The sequence below is a fragment of the Bombina bombina genome, chromosome 4 (genome assembly GCF_027579735.1).
Source record: "Bombina bombina isolate aBomBom1 chromosome 4, aBomBom1.pri, whole genome shotgun sequence".
In the NCBI taxonomy this organism is placed as follows: domain Eukaryota; kingdom Metazoa; phylum Chordata; class Amphibia; order Anura; family Bombinatoridae; genus Bombina; species Bombina bombina.
Window position 1 is genome coordinate 371,288,329 of NC_069502.1, and position 20,604 is coordinate 371,308,932.

The window sequence follows — 20,604 nt, forward strand, 5'->3', positions numbered from 1 at the left end:
TAGTGCGATAATAGATCTTTTCACATTCAAGCAAGGTAGGGTTATGTTTTGTATCCGTCTCTCCCATCTGCAATAGGTGTCTTGAAGTGTGTTAGTATCAAAGCGCCATTTCACAGGTTGACTTTCCATTTGCTGTACTATGGCTTCTCCTCCTTTCCTCTTCATAAGTGTACTATCGTCGTGTTCCTCATGTTGGGCTCTTATTAAGGACGTGAGCTCGCCAAAGCTATTATGAAACTGCTGGTCTAGCTTTGCAAGGAGCGCTAGTATGTGAGAGTGAAAGTCCTCCTCCATACTTAGAATATTGGATTATTGGTTTAGTTACAAGAATTATGCAGTGATGAAAACTCCTGGATCCCAGGGAGGAGGGGGGGGCGGTTGCGGTAGTCCAAGCATGTGGTAGAGTTATTTCTCTTAAGATAAGTGTATATCCGGTATGGAAGATGGAGATTTTTACCACATGGCGTTGCCAAAAAACCTCAGTGGATAGCTAGAATACTGAACGTCTTTCTGTCTCCTATAGTAGCTGTAATGATGAATTAGTGATTGGGTCTTTCAGTTGGGTTTTAGAAGTGTTTTTTTAGGACTTTTACCCTTGAAGCTGGATCTATGAGCCAGGAGCAAAATAGAAACACATCTAGCTGCTTCAGCAGTCGACTCCGCCCCCCAGAGTTTTATTTTTAACTTCCCACTAGGCGAGTAGTAAAACATGGGATTTTTATTTAGCCTTTGAGTTTAGACACACAAATTAAAGGGATATAAAAGTACAAACGGAAATGCTTTAATATGTTAAAACATTTTATTGTTGAACTAGTGCTTGTATATAATTGTGGGTTTAACCTCTGCAAAGGAGTTAAAGGAGTTAAATGGACATGATAATCAAATGTTGAAGCACATGAAAGTGATGCAGCATAGCTGTAAAAAGCCGACTAGAAAATATCACCTAAACATCTCTATGTAAAAAAAGAAGATATTTTACCTCAAATTTCCCAAGTATTCACACCCAACTGAAAAAGAGAGTTTAGGCAGCCAGTTAGGATACGTGTCCCAGGGCTTGCAAGGGAGTGTGCATCTGGCATGTGCAGGCACAGTCATGTTATTTTCCTATTTAGTTTAAGTAAGTTCTGTGAAATTTCAATGAATTGTCATGAGGTCACAGCAAATACAAAGCATTGCCTCAGCACTGCTGATGCGGATTGGCTAATGTTTTTTTTGTTTTGTTTTTTAGCTTGCACCTGGACATCAGCTGAAGTATAACTGTTACCAGAACACTTACTCTGGTGAGCTGAAGACATTTTGAGGTAAAATATCTTCCTTTTTTACATAGAGATGCTCAGGTAATATTTTCTTGTAAACTTTTTACAGTTATGATGCATCACTTTTAAGTGATTTAGCATATGAGTATTATGTCCCTATACGTTAGCTCAAGAGCAGCAATGCACTGGTGAGAGCTAGCTGAACATCTTGAAAACCTATGACAAAACACAAATGTGTGTAGATGCCAATCACCAGCTAGCACCCATCAGGGTAGGATATGTTCATATCATTTTTCAAAGGGCTATAAAGTAAATTTGAAAGTAGAAGTGAGTTTAAAAGTGTCTTAAAATTGCATGCTCCTTCTAAATCATGCAAGTTTAATTTTTACTTTCCTATCCCTTTAAGTTTTTGATAGCAGTAAACTATTAAAACAATAACAATTAATGACACTAACTATTTTAGAACGTGTACCACTGTTATGATCAAAGAAAGACAGCATAAGCAATGTTTTGGATCTTTTACATTTCGTGTGATATCCTTGACTAACAGGGTTGACACACCCAGGGTTTTACAGTAATAATGGTTAAGAATTACTGTTCTAAGATGGGCAACTTGTTTGTTGATCAATATTGTTTTTAATTTTAATTACTGTATTCACAGAAGAGAAGACCACTTTAATGAATAGTAAGTATAGAAACTGAAGACTGCAACACAGATAAATCACGGGGCTAGATTTACTATCCCTGTAGGAGCACAGATTCACAACTAGTGACACTTTTCCACTTGCAATGTCCTATTCCAAGGTGAAATGTAACTATTCTTATGCAATGCAGCTCCAGCAACTGCTAGACCAGGGAATGTTGGGGTGACTTATCTCGCCATCTCTGAGGGAGGGGGGGGGGGGGGAGAGGAAAAAGAAGCGGTTTCTGCTTCTTAAATATGAGGCAGCAGGCTTGCATATGCGAACCTGCTCCACATTGCCGAAAAAACTGCAAATGCAATAGCCTATAGTAGCTGCTCACTGAGGCCAAAAGCTGTAAATCCCAAGAAATATGTTGATCATATGAATATCTGCAGTATAATGTAATGGATAAATATAATAAAAAGGAATTTGTGACCTACATAAAGACAAATAATTTAGAGGACCAAAAATGTCTTTACTTTATTAGACTAATCTAATTTACTCTCTCTTGTAAGGTGTATCCAGTCCACGGATCATCCATTACTTGTGGGATATTCTCCTTCCCAACAGGAAGCTGCAAGAGGATCACCCACAGCAGAGCTGTCTATATAGCTCCTCCCCTAACTGCCACTACCAGTCATTCTCTTGCAGCTCTCGACTAGATAGGAAGTAGCTAGAGAGATGTGGTTAATTTATGTAGTTTATCTTCAATCAAAAGTTTATTATTTTCAAATGGTACCGGAGTTGTACTGTTTTAGCCTCAGGCAGAAAGTTGAAGAAGAGTCTGCCTGTGGTTTTTGATGATCTTAGCAGGTTGTAAATAAGATCCATTGCTGTTCTCATGCATAACTGAAGAGATGAGGTTACTTCAGCTGGGGGAATGACGTGCAGGGTCTCCTGCTATGAGGTATGTGCAGTTTAAATTTTTCTAGAGAAATGAATATGCTAGAAAATGCTGTTAATACCGGATTTATTTAAGGTAAGCCTGATTACAGTGATTTAATAATGACTAGTATCATGCTTGCTGTAAAAAGTAATATTCTTATTACTTTCTCACATTACTGAAACATAAAACGTTTGCTGGAAGTGTTTAAACGTTTTTTTATACATATTGGTGATAAAACTTTATTGGGGCCCAGTTTTTTTCACATGGCTGGCTAGATTTTGCCTAGGGATAGTTTTTTATTGCCCTCTCACTGTGAGTACAGGTTGGGAGGGGCCTAATTGCAGGCCTAAATCGTGCAGTAGTTTTTGCAGCTTGAGACTTCCAGCTTCCCTGAAGGAGTCCCCTGAACACTTCGGACCTCTACAAAGGGTTTTTGTGCCTTCAAAAGTCGTTGTATGGGCAGGTAGGGCCACAGCAGAGCTGTGGCAGTTTGTTGTGACTGTTAAAAAACGTTTATATCTTTTTTTTTATCCGGTTTTGAAACTAAGGGGTTAATCATCCATTTGCAAGTGGGTGCAATGCTCTGTTAGTCTATTACACACACTGTAAAAATTTCGTAAGATTTACTGCTTTTTATCACTGTTTTTCAATTTCTGACAAAATTTGTTTCTCTTAAAGGCACAGTACCGTTTTTATTTTTTGCTTGTTTACATTTATCAAAGTGTTTTCCAAGCTTGCTGGTCTCATTGCTAGCCTGCTTAAACATGTCTGACATAAAGGAAACTCCTTGTTCATTATGTTTAGAAACCATTGTGGAACCCCCTCTTAGAATGTGTACCAAATGTACTGATTTTACTTTAAGTTATAAAGATCATATTCTGTCTTTAAAAGATTTATCACCAGAGGAAATTGACAAGGGGGAAGTTATGCCGACTAACTCGCCCCACGTGTCAGAACCTTTGACTCCCGCTCAAGTGGCGCCAAGTACATCTAGCGCGCCCATGGCGTTTAATTTACAAGACATGGCGGCAGTTATGGATCATACCCTTACAGCGGTATTGTCCAAACTACCAGGGTTACAAGGAAAGCGAGACAGCTCTGGGACTAGAAAAAATACAGAGCTCTCTGATGCTTTAGTAGCTATGTCTGATATACCCTCACAATATGCAGCCTCACAATATGCAGAAGCTGAGGCAGGAGAGCTTCTTTCTGTGAGTGATTTTTCTGACTCAGGGAAGATGCTTCAACCTGATTCTGATATGTCTACATTTAAATTTAAGCTTGAACACCTCCGCGTGTTGCTCAGGGAGGTTTTAGCTACTCTGGATGACTGTGACACCATTATAGTGCCAGAGAAATTGTGTAGATTGGATAAATACTATGCAGTGCCTGTTTACACTGATGTTTTTCCAATACCTAAAAGGTTTTCAGAAATTATTACTAAGGAATGGGATAGACCAGGTGTACCGTTCTCTCCCCCTCCTATTTTTAAGAAAATGTTTCCAATAGATGCCGCTACACGGGACTTATGGCAAACGGTCCCTAAGGTGGAGGGAGCAGTTTCTACCCTAGCTAAGCATACAACTATTCCCGTCGAGGACAGTTGTGCTTTCCAAGATCCAATGGATAAAAAGTTAGAGGGTTACCTTAAGAAAATGTTTATTCAACAAGGTTTTATTCTCCAGCCTCTTGCATGCATTGCCCCGGTCACTGCTGCTGCGGCCTTCTGGTTTGAGTCTCTGGAAGAGGCCTTACAGGTAGAAACTCCATTGGATGATATACTTGACAAGCTTAAAGCGCTTAAGCTAGCCAATTCATTTGTTTCTGACGCCGTTGTTCATTTAACCAAACTAACGGCTAAGAACTCAGGTTTTGCTATACAGGCACGTAGGGCGCTATGGCTTAAATCCTGGTCAGCTGACGTTACTTCAAAGTCTAAGCTTCTCAACATTCCCATCAAGGGGCAGACCCTATTCGGGCCTGGACTGAAGGAGATCATTTCTGATTTTACTGGAGGAAAAGGTCATGCCCTTCCTCAGGATAGGTCTAATAAATTAAGGACCAAACAAACTAATTTTTGTGCCTTTTCGAAACTTTAAGACGAGCGCGGCATCAACTCCCTCTAATGCAAAACAAGAGGGAAATTTTGCCCAGTCCAAGTCGGTCTGGAGACCTAACCAGGCCTGGAACAAAGGTAAGCAGTCCAAGAAGCCTGCTGCTGCCTCTAAGACAGCATGAAAGATCATCCCCCGATCCGGTAACGGATCTAGTAGGGGGCAGACTTTCTCTCTTCGCCCAGGCTTGGGCAAGAGATGTCCAGGATCCCTGGGCGTTGGAAATTGTGTCCCAGGGATATCTTCTGGACTTCAAAGCTTCTTCCCCAAAAGGAAGATTTCACCTCTCACAATTATCTGCAGACCAGATAAAGAGAGAGGCATTCTTACATTGTGTTCAAGACCTCCTAGTTATGGGAGTGATCCACCCAGTTCCAAAGGAGGAACAGGGGCAAGGCTTCTATTCAAATCTCTTTGTGGTTCCCAAGAAAGAGGGAACCTTCAGACCAATCTTAGATCTCAAGATCCTAAACAAATTTCTCAGGGTCCCATCTTTCAAGATGGAGACTATTCGAACCATCCTACCTATGATCCAGGAGGGTCAATACATGACTACCATGGACTTAAAGGATGCTTATCTTCACATTCCGATACACAAAGATCATCATCGGTTTCTCAGGTTCGCCTTCCTAGAACGGCATTACCAGTTTGTGGCTCTTCCCTTTGGGTTAGCTACGGCACCAAGAATCTTTACGATGGGTGGAAAGTGAACGAAAAGAAGAGTTCTCTATCCCCTCTCACAAGAGTTTCCTTCCTGGGAACTCTGATAGATTCTGTAGAAATGAGGATTTACCTGACAGAGGACAGGTTGTCAAAACTTCTAAATTCCTGCCGTGCTCTTTATTATACTTCTCGCCCTTCGGTGGCTCAGTGTATGGAAGTAATCGGCTTAATGGTAGTGGCAATGGACATAGTTCCGTTTGCTCGCCTACATCTCAGACCGCTGCAACTCTGCATGCTCAGTCAGTGGAATGGGGATTACACAGATTTGTCCCCTCTACTAAATCTGGATCAAGAGACCAGGGATTCTCTTCTCTGGTGGCTATCTTGGGTCCATCTGTCCAAAGGTATGACCTTCTGCAGGCCAGATTGGACAATAGTAACAACAGATGCCAGCCTTCTGGGCTGGGGTGCAGTCTGGAACTCTCTGAAGGCTCAGGGGTCATGGACTTAGGAGGAGGCACTCCTTCCAATAAACATTCTGGAACTAAGAGCGATATTCAATGCTCTCCAGGCTTGGCCTCAGCTAGCAGCAGTGAGGTTCATCAGATTTCAGTCGGACAACATCACGACTGTAGCTTACATCAACCATCAAGGGGGAACAAGGAGTTCCCTAGCGATGTTGGAGGTTTCAAAGATAATTCAATGGGCAGAGATTCACTCTTGCCATCTATCAGCTATCCATATCCCAGGAGTAGAGAACTGGGAGGAAGATTTTCTAAGTCGTCAGACTTTTCATCCAGGGGAGTGGGAGCTCCATCCGGAGGTGTTTGCACAGTTGATTCAACGTTGGGGCAAACCAGAACTGGATCTCATGGCGTCTCGCCAGAACACCAAGCTTCCTTGTTACGGATCCAGGTCCAGGTATCCCAAGGTAGCGCTGATAGATGCTCTAGCAGCGCCTTGGTCCTTCAACCTGGCTTATGTGTTTCCACCGTTTCCTCTGCTCCCTCGTCTGATTGCCAAGATCAAACAGGAGAGAGCATCTGTAATTTTGATAGCACCTGAGTGGCCACGCAGGACTTGGTATGCAGATCTGGTGGACATGTCATCCTTTCCACCATGGACTCTGCCTCTGAGGCAGGACCTTCTACTTCAGGGTCCTTTCAACCATCCAAATCTAATTTCTCTGCGGCTGACTGCTTGAAGATTGAACGCTTGATTTTATCAAAGCGTGGTTTCTCCGAGTCGGTCATTGATACCTTAATACAGGCGTGAAAGCCTGTCACCAGGAAAATCTATCATAAGATATGATGTAAATATCTTCATTGGTGTGAATCCAAGGGTTACTCATGGAGTAAGGTCAGGATTCCTAGGATATTATCTTTTCTCCAAGAAGGATTGGAGAAGGGTTTGTCAGCTAGTTCCTTAAAAGGACAGATTTCTGCTCTGTCTATTCTTTTGCACAAACGTCTGGCTGAGGTTCCAGACGTGCAGGCGTTTTGTCAGGCTTTAGTCAGAATCAAGCCTGTGTTTAAACCTGTTGCTCTGCCTTGGAGTTTAAATTTAGTTCTTAAGGTTCTTCAAGGGGTTCCGTTTGAACTTTTGCATTCCATAGATATTAAGCTCTTATCCTGGAATGTTCTGTTTTTAGTAGCTATCTCCTCGGCTCGAAGAGTTTCGGAGTTATCTGCTTTACAATGTGATTCCCCTTATCTCATTTTTCATGCAGATAAGGTAGTGTTACGTACCAAACCTGTTTTTTTACCTAAGGTGGTATCTAATAAAAATATCAATCAGGAGATTGTTGTACCGTCACTGTGTCCTAATCCTTCTTCAAAGAAGGAATGTCTTTTACACAATCTTGACGTGGTTCGTGTTTTAAAGTTTTATTTACAAGCTATTAAAGATTTTCGTCAAACATCTGCATTGTTTGTTGTCTACTCTTGACAGAGGTGAGGCCAAAAGGCTTCGGCAACCTCTCTTTCTTTTTGGCTAAGGAGTATAATACGCTTAGCTTATGAGACTGCTGGCCAGCAGCCTCCTGAAAGGATTACAGCTCATTCTACTAGAGCAGTAGCATCCACATGGGCTTTTAAAAATGAGGCTTCTGTTGAACAGATTTTTAAGGCGGCGACTTGGTCTTCCCTTCATACTTTTTCAAAGTTCTATAAAATTGATACTTTTGCTTCTTCGGAGGCTATTTTTGAGAGAAAAGTCTTGCAGGCAGTGGTGCCTTTCGTTTAAGCGCCTGCCTCCCTTCATCCGTGTCCTATAGCTTTGGTATTGGTATCCCACAAGTAATGGATGATCTGTGGACTGGATACACCTTACAAGAGAAAACATAATTTTACCTGATAAATTTATTTCTCTTGTGGTGTATCCAGTCCACGGCCCGCCCTGTCATTTTAAGGCAGGTGGTTTTTATTTTTAAACTACAGTCACCACTGCACCCTATGGTTTCTCCTTTCTCTTGCTTGTCTTCGGTCGAATGACTGGTAGTGGCAGTTAGGGGAGGAGCTATATAGACGGCTCTGCTGTGGGTGATCCTCTTGCAGCTTCCTGTTGGGAAGGAGAATATCCCACAAGTAATGGATGATCCGTGGACTGGATACACCACAAGAGAAATAAATTTATCAGGTAAGCATAAATTATGTTTTTTTGACAATATAACCAAAGTGTTAGACAAGGGTAGAGCAATAGCTTATGCAGATGTCAGAATAGCATTTGATACTGTCTCACACAACAGATTAATTCATAAACTGTACTTACTTACTTGATCTAGACTCAAAAATTGTGAAGAGGCTTAAAGGGATAGTCTAGTCAAAATTAAACTTTCATGATTCAGATAGAGCAGCCAATTTTAAGCAACTTCCTAATTTACTCCTATTATCATTTTTTTTTCGTTTGCTTGGTATTTTTATTTGAAAAAGCAAGAATGTAAGCATAGGAGCCGGTCCATGTTTGGGTTCAGCACCTAGGAAGCACTTGCTGATTGGTGTCTAAATGTGTAGACTCCTAAGCTTACATTCAAATAAAGATACCAAGAGAACAAAGAAAAAACATAAATTATGCTTACCTGATCATTTAATTTCCTTCTGAATGAGGAGAGTCCACAGCATCATTCCTTACTGTTGGGAAATACTGAAGACACCCCAGCCAAAGGCTTAAATACTCCCCCTACTTCCCTCATATCCCAGTCATTCTGCCAAGGGAACAAGGAACAGTAGGAGAAATAGAGTATAAATGGTGCCAGAAGAGAGAATAAATTTTGATCTGCCCATCGGAGTATACGGGCGGGGGCCGTGTACTCTCAAATGAAATGATCAGGTAAGAATAATTTAGGTTTTCCTTCTCAATATGAGGAGAGTCCACAGCATCATTCCTTACTGTTGGGAAAACTATACCCAAGCTCTAGAGGACACTGAATGATGGGAGGGGTAAAGGAAAGGCGTATTCCTAATCTGAGGGCACCACAGCCTGTAAAACCTTTCTACCAAAAGCTGCTTCAGCCGAAGCAAAAATGTCAAATTTGAAGAATTTTGAAAAAGTATGTAAGGGGGACCAGGTAGCCGCCTTACAAATATCTGATCCATAGGGGCCTCATTCTTAAAGGCTGAAGAGGAAGCCACCGCTCTAGCGGAATGAGCTGTAATCCTTTGAAGAGGTCAAAGTCCTGCTGACTCATAAGCTAAGCGTATAACACTCTTCAACAAAAAGATAAGGAAGTTGAAGAAGCCTTCAGACCCCTACGCTTCCCAGAGTAGATACACAAAGAAGTTTGTCTAAAATCCTTAGTAGCTTGAAGATAAAACATCAAAGCTTGAAGCACATCCAAATTATGAAGTAAACGTTCCTTCGAAGAAGAAGGATTAGGACACAAGGAAGGAACTACAATCTCCTGATTGATGTTACGATCAGACAACACCTTAGGAAGAAAACCCAAGCAGGTACGTAGGGCAGCCTTATCAGTGTGGAACACCAGATAAGGAGGCTCACATTGTAAGGCAACCATTTCAGAAACTCTGCGTGCCGACACAATAGCCAATAGAAAAATAACCTTTCAGGACAACAATTTAATGTCAACCGAATGTATAGGCTCACACGGAGCCCGTTGCAAAAACTTAAGAACAAGATTCAAACTCCAAGGGGGAGCGTTAGATCTGAACACAGTTCTGATCCTGATCAGAGCCTTAATAAAAGGATTGCACGTCAGGCAGCTCTGAGAGTCTCTTGTGCAGCAAAACGGAAAGGGCCGAAATCTGTCCCCTCAGGGAACTGGCAGAAAGGCCCTTCTCCAGACCCTCCTGACGAAAAGGAAAGAATCCTGGCAGCTTTGAACTTATGCCAGGCAAAACCACACTTTTCACACCAGAATAAGTAAGCTCTCCACACCTTATGATAGATGAGACAAGGCTTACGCGCCTGAATGAGAGTGTCAATAACCCTCTTAGAGAAACCTCTCTTTACTAAGACTAAGCGTTCAATCTCCACGCAGTCAGCCTCAGAGAATCTAGATTTTGATTAACAAAAGGACCCTGTTCCAGCAGATCTCTGCGACAAGGTAACTTCCACGGAGGAGATGAGGACATCCCCACCAGATCCGCAAACCACATCCTTTGCGGCCATGATGGATAATCAGTATCAGTGATGCCTGCTCCTGCTTGATGCGGGCCACTACGTGAGGGAGAAGTGGTAACGGTGGAAAAATGTAAAATAGATTGAACCTCCAAGGCACTGCTAATGCATCTATTAGCTCTGCCTGAGGATCTGTGGACCGTGACCCATATCTGGATAGCTTGGAATTGAGCTGGGACGCCATGAGATCTATCTCCGGCGTCCCCCATCTGTTGCAAATCTCCGCAAACACCTCGGGTGGAGAGACCATTACCCCGGATGAAAGGATTATCTGCTGAGGAAATCCGCTTCCCAGTTGTCCACACACGGAATGTGGATCGCTGACAGCGAGCAGTTGTGGGCTTCTACCCATTCCAGAATCTGAGATACTTCCCTTATTGCTAGGGAGCTCCTCGTTCCCCCCCTGATGGTTGATGTAAGCCACCAAGGTCATGTTGTCTGATTGGAATCTGATAAACTGGGGTGAACCCAAAAGAGGCTAAGCCTTCAGAGCATTGAAGATCGCTCAAAGTTCCAAAATGTGGATTGGAATTCCTCTTGAGTCCATAGGCCCTGTGCCTTCCTGGCACCCCAAACAGCTCCCCATCATGCGAGACTTGCTTCCGTAGTCACAATCTCTCAGGTTGCTCTCAAGAAGGATGTCTCTTGGGACAGGTGATCTGGACAAAGCCACCAGGAGAGCAGATCTTTCGACCGGTTGTCCAGAGAAATCTGTTGAGACAGATCTGAATGATCGCCGTTCCACTGTCTCAGCATGCACAGCTGTAGTGGTCTGAGATGGAATCTGGCAAAAGGAATGTTGTCCATGCTGGACACCATGATACCAATCACCTCCATACACTGAGCCACAGAGGGCCTTAAGGAGGTCTGGAGGGCGAGACAAGTGGAAGTTAGCTTGTAACGTCTCTGGTCTGTAAGGAATATCCTCATAGATATATAATCTATTATAGTATACAGGAATTACACCCTGGTATTGGGAATAAAAGAACTCTTTTTTAAGTTTATCTTCCATCTAGGAGATCGAAGAAGGAATAGAAGTTTCCGAATGGTCTGCTGCCAAATGACAGGATGGTGCTTGAACCAGAATATCATCCAAGTATGGCGCTACTGCTGCTATATCCTTGGTTCTGGCCACTGCAAACAGAGCCCCCAGAACCTTCGTAAAAACTCTTGGAGCAGTAGCTAGACCAAACGGAAGTGCAATAAACTGGAAGTGCTGGTCCAGGAACGCAAACCTTAGGAACTTGAAGTGTTCTTTGTGTATTGGAACATGAAGGTAAGCATTCTTCAGATCTATCGTGGTCATGAACTGTCTTTCCTGAACTAAGGGAAGGATCAACCTTATTGTCTCCATCTTGAATGAGGGAACAGATAGGAATTTGTTTAAGCACTTTAGGTCCAGAATTGTGCGGAAAGTTCCCTCCTTCTTGGGACCAAAAAAAGGTTTGAGTAGTATCCCAGACCTCTTTCTGCAAGAAGGGAGGAGAGATCCTTCACACACCCTAGAAAGGCCTCTCTCTTTTCTAGCCTTGAAGACAGGTTTGACAAGAGGAATCTGACCTTGGGTGGATGAGACTTGAAAGCTATCCTGTATCCCTGAGCGATGACCTCCAGGACCCACGGGTCTTGCACGTCCCCAAACCAAGCTTCAGAAAAGAGTGACAGTTTGCCCCCTACAAGATCCAGATCCAGATTGGGGGCCGCCTCTTCATGCCGACTGTCTCGGCGGGCTTCTTGTTCTGCTTGGATTTATTCCCGGACTGAGCTGGCTTCCAAGTCCCCTTTGATTGCTTGGGCTTTGCGGAGGGCTGCTAACATTTTGATTTATCCGAATGAAAGGAACGAAAATTAGGACCTTGTCCTTTAGGTTTGTTCTTCTTATCCTACAGTAAAATGTCACCTTTGCCTCCAGTAACCGTGGAGATAAATGAGTCCAGGCCTGGACCAAATAGAATATTTCCCTTAAATGGGAGAGAAAGAAGTTTTGACTTTGAAGTCATGTCCGCAGACCAGGACTTCAACCAGAGTACCCTACGGACTTGAACAGAAAAACCTAAAGCCTTGGCATTCAGGCGAATAATTTGCATATTTGCATCACAAATAAAAGAATTAGCCGCCCTTAATTCTTTCTTGGATCGCGTTGAGGGGACCCTCCACCTCGATCAACTCAGATAAGGAGTCGCACCAGTAGGTAGCCGCTCCAGCTACCGCAGCAACAGCAGCTGCCAGTTGAAACATATATCCCGTCATTGAAACATCTTTCTTAACAGAGTTTCTATCTTCTTATCCATGGGCTCTTTAAACGATGAACTATCCTCAAGCGGGATAGTAGTGCGTTTAGCAAGCGTGGAGATAGCGCCATCCATCTTGGGGATGGAACTCCAAAACTCCAATTGAGAGCCCGGAACCGGGAACAATTTTTTAAAAGGAAGAAGGGGAAAATGAAGAACCAATTCTTTCCCATTCATTCTTAATAATGTTTGCCATCTTTATGGGAGCCAGGAAAGTCTGTGGAATAACCCTGTCCTCATAGACCTTATCTAATTTAGGAATCAAAGGTTCCTCAGGTAATTTAGGCTCTGGAACCTCTAAAGTAGCCAAAACTTCCATTAGCAGAAAACGTAAATGTTCAATCCTAAATCTAAAGTCTGGTTCCTCCGCAGCTGGAGGCTTAGAGGCAGCAGATTCAGACCCAAAAAGAGCACCCACTGAAGTATCAGAGGCGTATTCATCATCGGATAATCTTGTATCAGATAAATCCAATAAGCTAGTAGATGACCCCTGGGAAGGATAGCAATATTTGATCTTTCGCTTAGCAGGGCGAGGTAAAACACTAAAGGCCACAGACACCGTTTGTAACTGTTCAGTAAAAGGAGGTAAAAGGGCCCCTCCAGATGGAGGATTAGGATTGCTACGGGAAGCTGCATGTGTATTGTGAGATGACTGTAGGATGAGCACCTCAGAGGTGGACGGCTCAGTGGCATCAAACATATTAACTTTCTTTGACATGATTACTTTATCAAGGCATGTGGAACATAATTGAGCAGGCGGGTATACCGCGGCCTCCTCACAATATAGACAGGAATTAGACTTGGGTAAAGAGGGAGTATCCTCTAATGCATCAGAATCCTCAATAGCTTGCACTTATAAAGCAGACTATTGAGTAATAAAATAAAACGGCACCTTTATACCCCCAATGGCTGGGGCACTCATCACCTTCAATGACCCAGGCCAAACAGAGAAACCACCACTTCTCCGGTAAACTGCACGGTCAGGAAAGAGGAAATCAGTGTGACCACACCCGGTCATGTGGTGAGCAATGCAGGACCGCCCCTGCTATAATAGAAAAAAGCATGCAAAACCTTTCAGGCTGCACAGCTTCCAAAAACGAAAGTAAAACCTGTACGTTCCAACATCTGCCTGAGCCTCATCTCACACATGTCGCAGCATAATCATAATAAAATAAAATTATGTGATTGATTCCCACTGTTCAATAATTCCCCCTCCGGAGATATTAAACCTTGATTCCATACAGATAAAGGGAGCCACACTGTGACCCTGTCTTCTTGCGATATCATATGTGTATAAAAAAGGAAACAATCTTACCGGAATCTATGCCGTGGAACAGAAAGACAGCCCCTCAAGTTTGACAGTCTTGGCATGGTCTTGAGTGATCAAAGCAGGCAGTAAAACTCGTCAACACTGATTGCTTAGGAGCTGTTAATACTAGTCTGGATGGGTTCGCAGAAAGTCTCTCCCTGCATCTCCAGACTAACATTCGTCAATGCTCTCACTGGGAGGCTGACAAGACTACTTAAAACTCCAATCCCAATTTGAAGGGTAGATACCCTTCATAAGGAACTACTCCGAAAGTATGACTGGGATATGAGCAAAGTAAGGGGAGTTTATTTAAGCCTTTGGCTGGGGTGTCTTTGCCTCCTCCTGGTGGCCAGGTTCCGTATTTCTCAACAGTAAGGAATGATGCCGTGGACTCTCCTCATATTAAGAAGGAAATTCATAATAGGAGTAAATTAGAAAGTTGCTTAAAATTGCATGCTCTACCTGAATTACGAAAGTTTAATTTTGACTAGATTATTCCTTTAAGGATAGATAGTGGTGTTATAATAAATGGAGAACATTCAGTGGAGGGGACAGTTACTAGTGATGTTTCTTAGTGGTCAGTAGGGCCTGTTTTGTTTTATTTATTAGCCATATCAGCAGAAGGCTACAGGGGAAGGTATGTCAGTTTGTAGGTGATACAAAATTTGTAATAGAGTTGATGTTCTGAAAGGGGTTGTGGATTAAATAAAAAGTGATATATTAAAATTGGCCATCAACAAATTACTGGAATCTAAAGTTCAACATCAGAAAGTGCAAAATTATACATTTAGTAAAGAAAAGTCCAAGTGCTAGAATACAAGTGACGCAGTATTTTTTTTTGCAATCATGAAAACTCCGCTAGTGTTAAGCTTTTTGCGCTAATTGGGTTGCGTTCTTAATATATACACATATACTACATACACATACACTAGTTGATAAGCCTGCCAAGAGGGCAGTCAGTCTATGTATTACAAATGCAACCCCCAAGCTACAAAAAATAAAAATTAGAAATACAGAAAAAAATAAACACATTATCCAAAATAAAATTAAACCTAATTCCTATGAAAATAAAAAAGCCCCACCAAAATAAAAACACATCCTAATCTAATGCTAAACTACCAATAGCCCTTAAAAGGGCTTTTTGTAGGGCATTGCCCTAAGTTAAACAGCTCTTTTACATTAAAAATAAACAAAGTCCCCCCCTAACAGTAAAACCCCCCACCCACCAAACACCCCAAAATAAAAAAAAACTAACACTAATAAACCTAATCTACCCATTGCCCTGAAAAGGGCATTTGTATGGGCATTGTCCTTAAAAGGGCATTCAGCTCTTTTTCACTGCCCTTAAACGGGCATTCAGCTCTTTTGAAATTTGACAAAAAACCCCCCTCATCTACAAAAAAACCCCAAAAAACTAACACTAAAGCCCCAAATAGGTACTCACGGTTTCAGAAGTCCGGCGGATAAGGTCTCCTTCCAAGCGGGTCCATCATCTTCATCCACAGTGAAGGCGGCGCGGAGCGGAGGTCAGGAGCGGTCTTCCCAGATGTGGTGATCCTCGGCGGCAGTGGCAGTCCTCAGCGACATGGAGGCTCCTCTTCAGCCGATGTACGTGGTATTCTGAATATTGAATGCAAGGTACCGCAATCAATTTGGGGTACCTTGCATTCCTATTGGCGGAAATTTTCAAAACAGCTAATAGGATTAAAGCTTCTAAAATCCTATTGGCTGTTCAAATCATCCAATAAGATTTCATTAGCTCTCATTCTATTGGCTGCTGAATTTTTAAAAACAGCCAAGAGAATGAGAGCTACTGAAATCCTATTGGCTGTTCAAATCAGCCAATAAGATTTCAGTAGCTCTCATCCTATTGGATGATTTTGAAAATTTCAGCCAATAGGAATTTAAGGTACCCCAATAAATATGGGGTACCTTGAATTCTTTCTTCAGTGTGCGGTAGACGATTGCATGAAGAGGAACCTCCACGCCTTTGCCGCGGACTGCCGCCGCCGAGGAGCACCACTGCCGCCGAGGATCGCCACTTCTGGGAAAACCTCTCCGGACCTCTGCTTTGCGCCACCTTTGCTGTGGATGAAGATGATGGACCCGCCTGGAAGAAGACCTTCTCCGCCGGACTTCTGAAAACGTGAGAACCTATTTGGGGCTTTAGAGTTAGGGGTTTTTAAAAAAAAATACATTTATTTTTTATTTTTTAACTTAAGTTTTTTTTTGGGCATTTTGAAAAAGAGCTGAATGGCCTTTTAAGGGCAATGCCCATACAAATGCCCTTTTCAGGGCAATGGGTAGATTAGATTTATTAGTGTTTTTTTTTATTTTGAGGGGTTTGGTGGGTGGGGGGTTTACTGTTAGAGGGTACTTTTTGTTTATTTTTAATATAAAAGCAATATAATATAAGAGCAATGCCCTACAAAAAGCCCTTTTAAGGGCTATTGGTAGTTTAGCATTAGATTAGGGCAGGTTTTTATTTTGGGAGGGCTTTTTTATTTTTATAGGGATTAGGTTTATTTATTTTTTATTTTGGATAATGTATTTATTATATTTTGTAATGTTAGCCTTTTTATATTTTTTGTAATTAGATTAATCTAAAGGAATTGTTTTTGTATTTTTTATTGTAATGTAGTTTATTTTTATTGTAATTAAGGCGTTAAGTCAGGGGGCTAAGTCATTAAATTAGTTTTTTGCATTGTGGGGGTTGGCGGTGTAGGAGTTAATAGGTCATTTAGGTTTCATGCGTTGTGGGGGGTTGGCGGTTTAGGGGTTAATAGATGTATTAGGTAGTTTGTGATGTTGGGGTTTGCAGATTTAGGGGTTCATAATTTTATTAGGTAGTTGTTGTTTTTTTCTTAATACTCTGTGCGTGCGGTTAGTTTATTTTTCCTTAACACTCTGCACGGGCGGTTATGTTGTTTCTTTTAAATACTTATTGTGGGCGGTCGTTTTTTTTTCTTTAATACTTCTTGTGAGCGATTAGGTGTTTTTTTCATACTTATTGCAGGCTTTTTTTTTTTTTGTAATGCTTCGTTTTCCGTTGCTGCATCCCGGTGAATTCTGTTGGCTGCCTCGCGCTGGCAACATTCCTTTGAGGATGCATGCGCAACTGCCGACGGACTTGACAAATGTAATTATAGTATGGATATATATGTACAAATATATTAATGTTTTTATATGTGTGTGTATATATGACTGTAAATACAAGCAAGCTATGAGTACGGCATTGAAGCCGAAACGCGTAAGCTGCTCGTCACTAGTCTACGCTATGGGCTAAAAGGAATGCTGTAATTTATTTTAAGCAAATAATAAGTCAAATCTTATCTTATTTGTTTGAGGCTCCTCCATTTCTGTTCCTCTATTCCAGTACTTTGCAAACTGTGTGTCGTGACACATTAGTGTGTCGGCAGCAGTGTGTAGGTGTGTCCCTGCTTCAGCACAATTTTTTTAAATGATATTTTATTTTTTTATTTATTTTTTTTGTTTCTGAATTTCCGCCTGCCTGCTACGCATATCGCGTGATTGATACCTAGTGGGTCACAGATCATCTTAACCTATGGGCGCAGCTCAGTGGGAACTGTAACTATTCCCATTGGCAGCTCATTGGCTCCTGACTGCACGTGTAGTCTCCTTAATTGTCTCGTGACTGCATGTGTAGTCAGTGAGTGGGACAGCAGTGGGTTTGCAGCGTGGGCAGTAGTCAATCAGACTCACTGAGCTTAAACGCTGAGCTGAAGTCAGAAGTCAAAGTGTTTTTTCTTTTTTGCAACTAGCTCCCAGTAGTGCATTGCTCCTCCTGCTCTTGATATATGGATAGGAAGTGGAAACTTAAAAATGCTTGATGATGAAATGGATGTCTTTATCTATCATTCCCATCAACCTAATACATCCCATTAAAATAGTAAGTAGCTATTGGTGTTATTAAACTTTTTTTTTTTTAATTCTTGCACATACATACTGTTACTTATAAATACATTTTGTTATTATATAATGTATGTATGTGTCCGTAACTCTTTAAACAAGTAAGTTTAACCTCCTTTTTGCTAGTACAACTGAATTACTGTGTCGTGAATTGATGTAGGTCTAAAATGTGTGTCACCAACATGAAAAGTTTGGAAAGCTCTGCTCTATTCTGTAAATATATATATATATATATACATACATACACACATACAATATATATATATATATATATATATATATATATATATATATATATATATATATATATACTGTACATATATATATATATATATATATATATATATACACACACACACACACACACACATATACACACATACATCTACATCTTTAGCAATGTGTATGTGTTAAAGCCATTTGCCTGCCTTTTTGTTTCTAACATTCAAGATCGCATATCTCTGAGCCCTTATAACTTTTTTTTAAAAATGATTTTTATTAGACAGTGTTAATATGAGTGTAAATGTACTTTGTCGTGTATTTAAGTGTTTTTTGCATTTTTTTGTTTAGGAAAACAGTTAACCACAGCACTGAGATCAACTTGTAATATCAGCACAATGAAAAAGGCTCACAAAAAGACGATTACGCTAGCGTGAAACCGTTTGCGCCTCACTTGTAATCTAGCCCCAAATGTTTTTAAATAGGCATGTGCATTCATGAGCTTTCGAATGCAAAAGAGGGCGGACACTTGAGCCGTTTAGCTCTTTTCAGAGTCAGATTGATTATTGTGAAAGTGCAACACACTAAGATCTAGATTTGCACAGATCTTAGTGTGCTGCACTTTAACAATAATCAATCCGGCTCCAAAAAGTGCAGAAAGCTGCAAGCAGCCAACTTCTTCCGCATTCGGATGCTCACAAATGCCCTGAATGCCCATGCATTACCTTAAAATTAACTGAAAATTTTATTTATTTCACAGTGGAGAGCCCACTAGCCATTATTTGAGGTGATTCTTCTGGTCACTAGGAGGTGGCAAAGATTCCCAAAGCTCGAAGAGCACTTAATCCCTCCCACCCCTCTGGCCTGGTAGCGGAGTATATCTAGCACGAACACTAGAAAACACAGGAATGGGTGGATCAGAAGAAAAATCCTAAAGCAAGGTCAAACGTTCCGAGGGGTGTGGTGTTGGCTTTAAATCACTCACATCTCCTGTGCAATACTGTTTGCCCAATACTGCAACTAGGTAGAGTGCTTGTGCAATCACTGCAGTAGTCTAGGTACTCATCACTGCTGCTGCAGTTTGTAGGGAAGAGAAATAATCTTGCACCAATATAGAGGATTCCAACTGCAGTACATGAAGGGACAGCTGGCTTTGCACTGCTGAGTCTGGACACCAATGGAGGACCAGCAGGAGCACCCTCGGCAGCATTAGTACGGGTAAGTGGGGAAATGAGGTGAAAACTAGACCTGCCGCCAGAAAAAAATAATTACATAAATGAAGATGGGCGGGTATCGTGGACTCTCACCACCATGAAAGAAATTAAATGTATTAATTAGGTAAGCATAAATTCTGTTTACTTTCATAAGGTGGTGAGAGTCCACAAGCCATTACTCCTGGGAACTAATACCCAAGCTGTGGAGTCCACAAGTAATTAGGTGGGACAAACGTTTTTTAAGGCACACACCTAATTACCAGATACTACTGCCTAAAGGACTTTCCTACCAATCACAAAGTGGTAGAATTGAGAGAAAGTATGTTGTGGTCTTGCAAATGTATTCAATATAATCCACATTCTTGAAAAAAGAACAAACTGATCTAGAAAAAAGGGCAACAATGTGTTTTGGAAAATACTATCCCTTCTCCATGTATATCTTGGTAATCAGGAGATTTATCCAAAAACCTAAATAAACTGATGAGGCCCTCTGATTTTTACGTAGACCAAGGAACAAACAAATTAAAGGATTGTCTAAAAACTTTTGTAATTTGAAAGTAGAATTATAATGCTCTTACAGTATCAAAAATAAGAAAGGGACCAACAATTTTTTTTTTTTTGGATTAGGAGGAGATGGGCTATAATCTCCTGATTGATGATATCCGAAAAATCACTTCAGTTAAACAAATCAGAAAGTCTTCTAGCAGAATATATAGCTAAAACTACAAAAACTTACATGACAAAAGCTTAAATGTCCAAAATATGCATGTTTGAAAAGAGAAACCTGAAAAGCTTGTAAAAAAAAAATAAAAAAAAATAATTAATGTTCCAAAGAGTAGAACTGAGACACTGAATATATCCTGACTAAGCTTGAATAAAGCCTTGATTTTAAAATACTCAGCATTTTTCTTGTAATATAAAACAGAAAAAGCAGAAGTATGACTCTTTAAAGAGTTATCAGATAAGTCATTATTAGAACTGACTTGAAGTAAGGAGAATTCTTGGAATTCTAAAAGAATGCCAGCTAAAACCCTGGTGTTAAAAAGCAGGGGGGGGGGGGGGAATATTCCAATTCGGTTGAGTAATTTTACTTTATGGTCTGAAATAAGGTGTTTAATACAGCATCAATGAAACCTCTTTATTCTAAAAATAGATATACAATCTTTAATCCAGAGAGAGACTCGAGATCTTGATGATTGGAGAAAGCTTGACATATGAATCTGAATGACTGGAGTATTCTGATTAATGAAGAATGCTCTATTCAATTCAATAGAATTGGAAACAGAAGTCATCAGGTCTATCTCTGGGAGAGTCCATAGTTCCACAATCTAGTAGAAAACCAGTAGGTAATCCCTTAAGAACAAAGAATCTGGAGCACCACAATTCTTCAACTTCTCCCGTGAG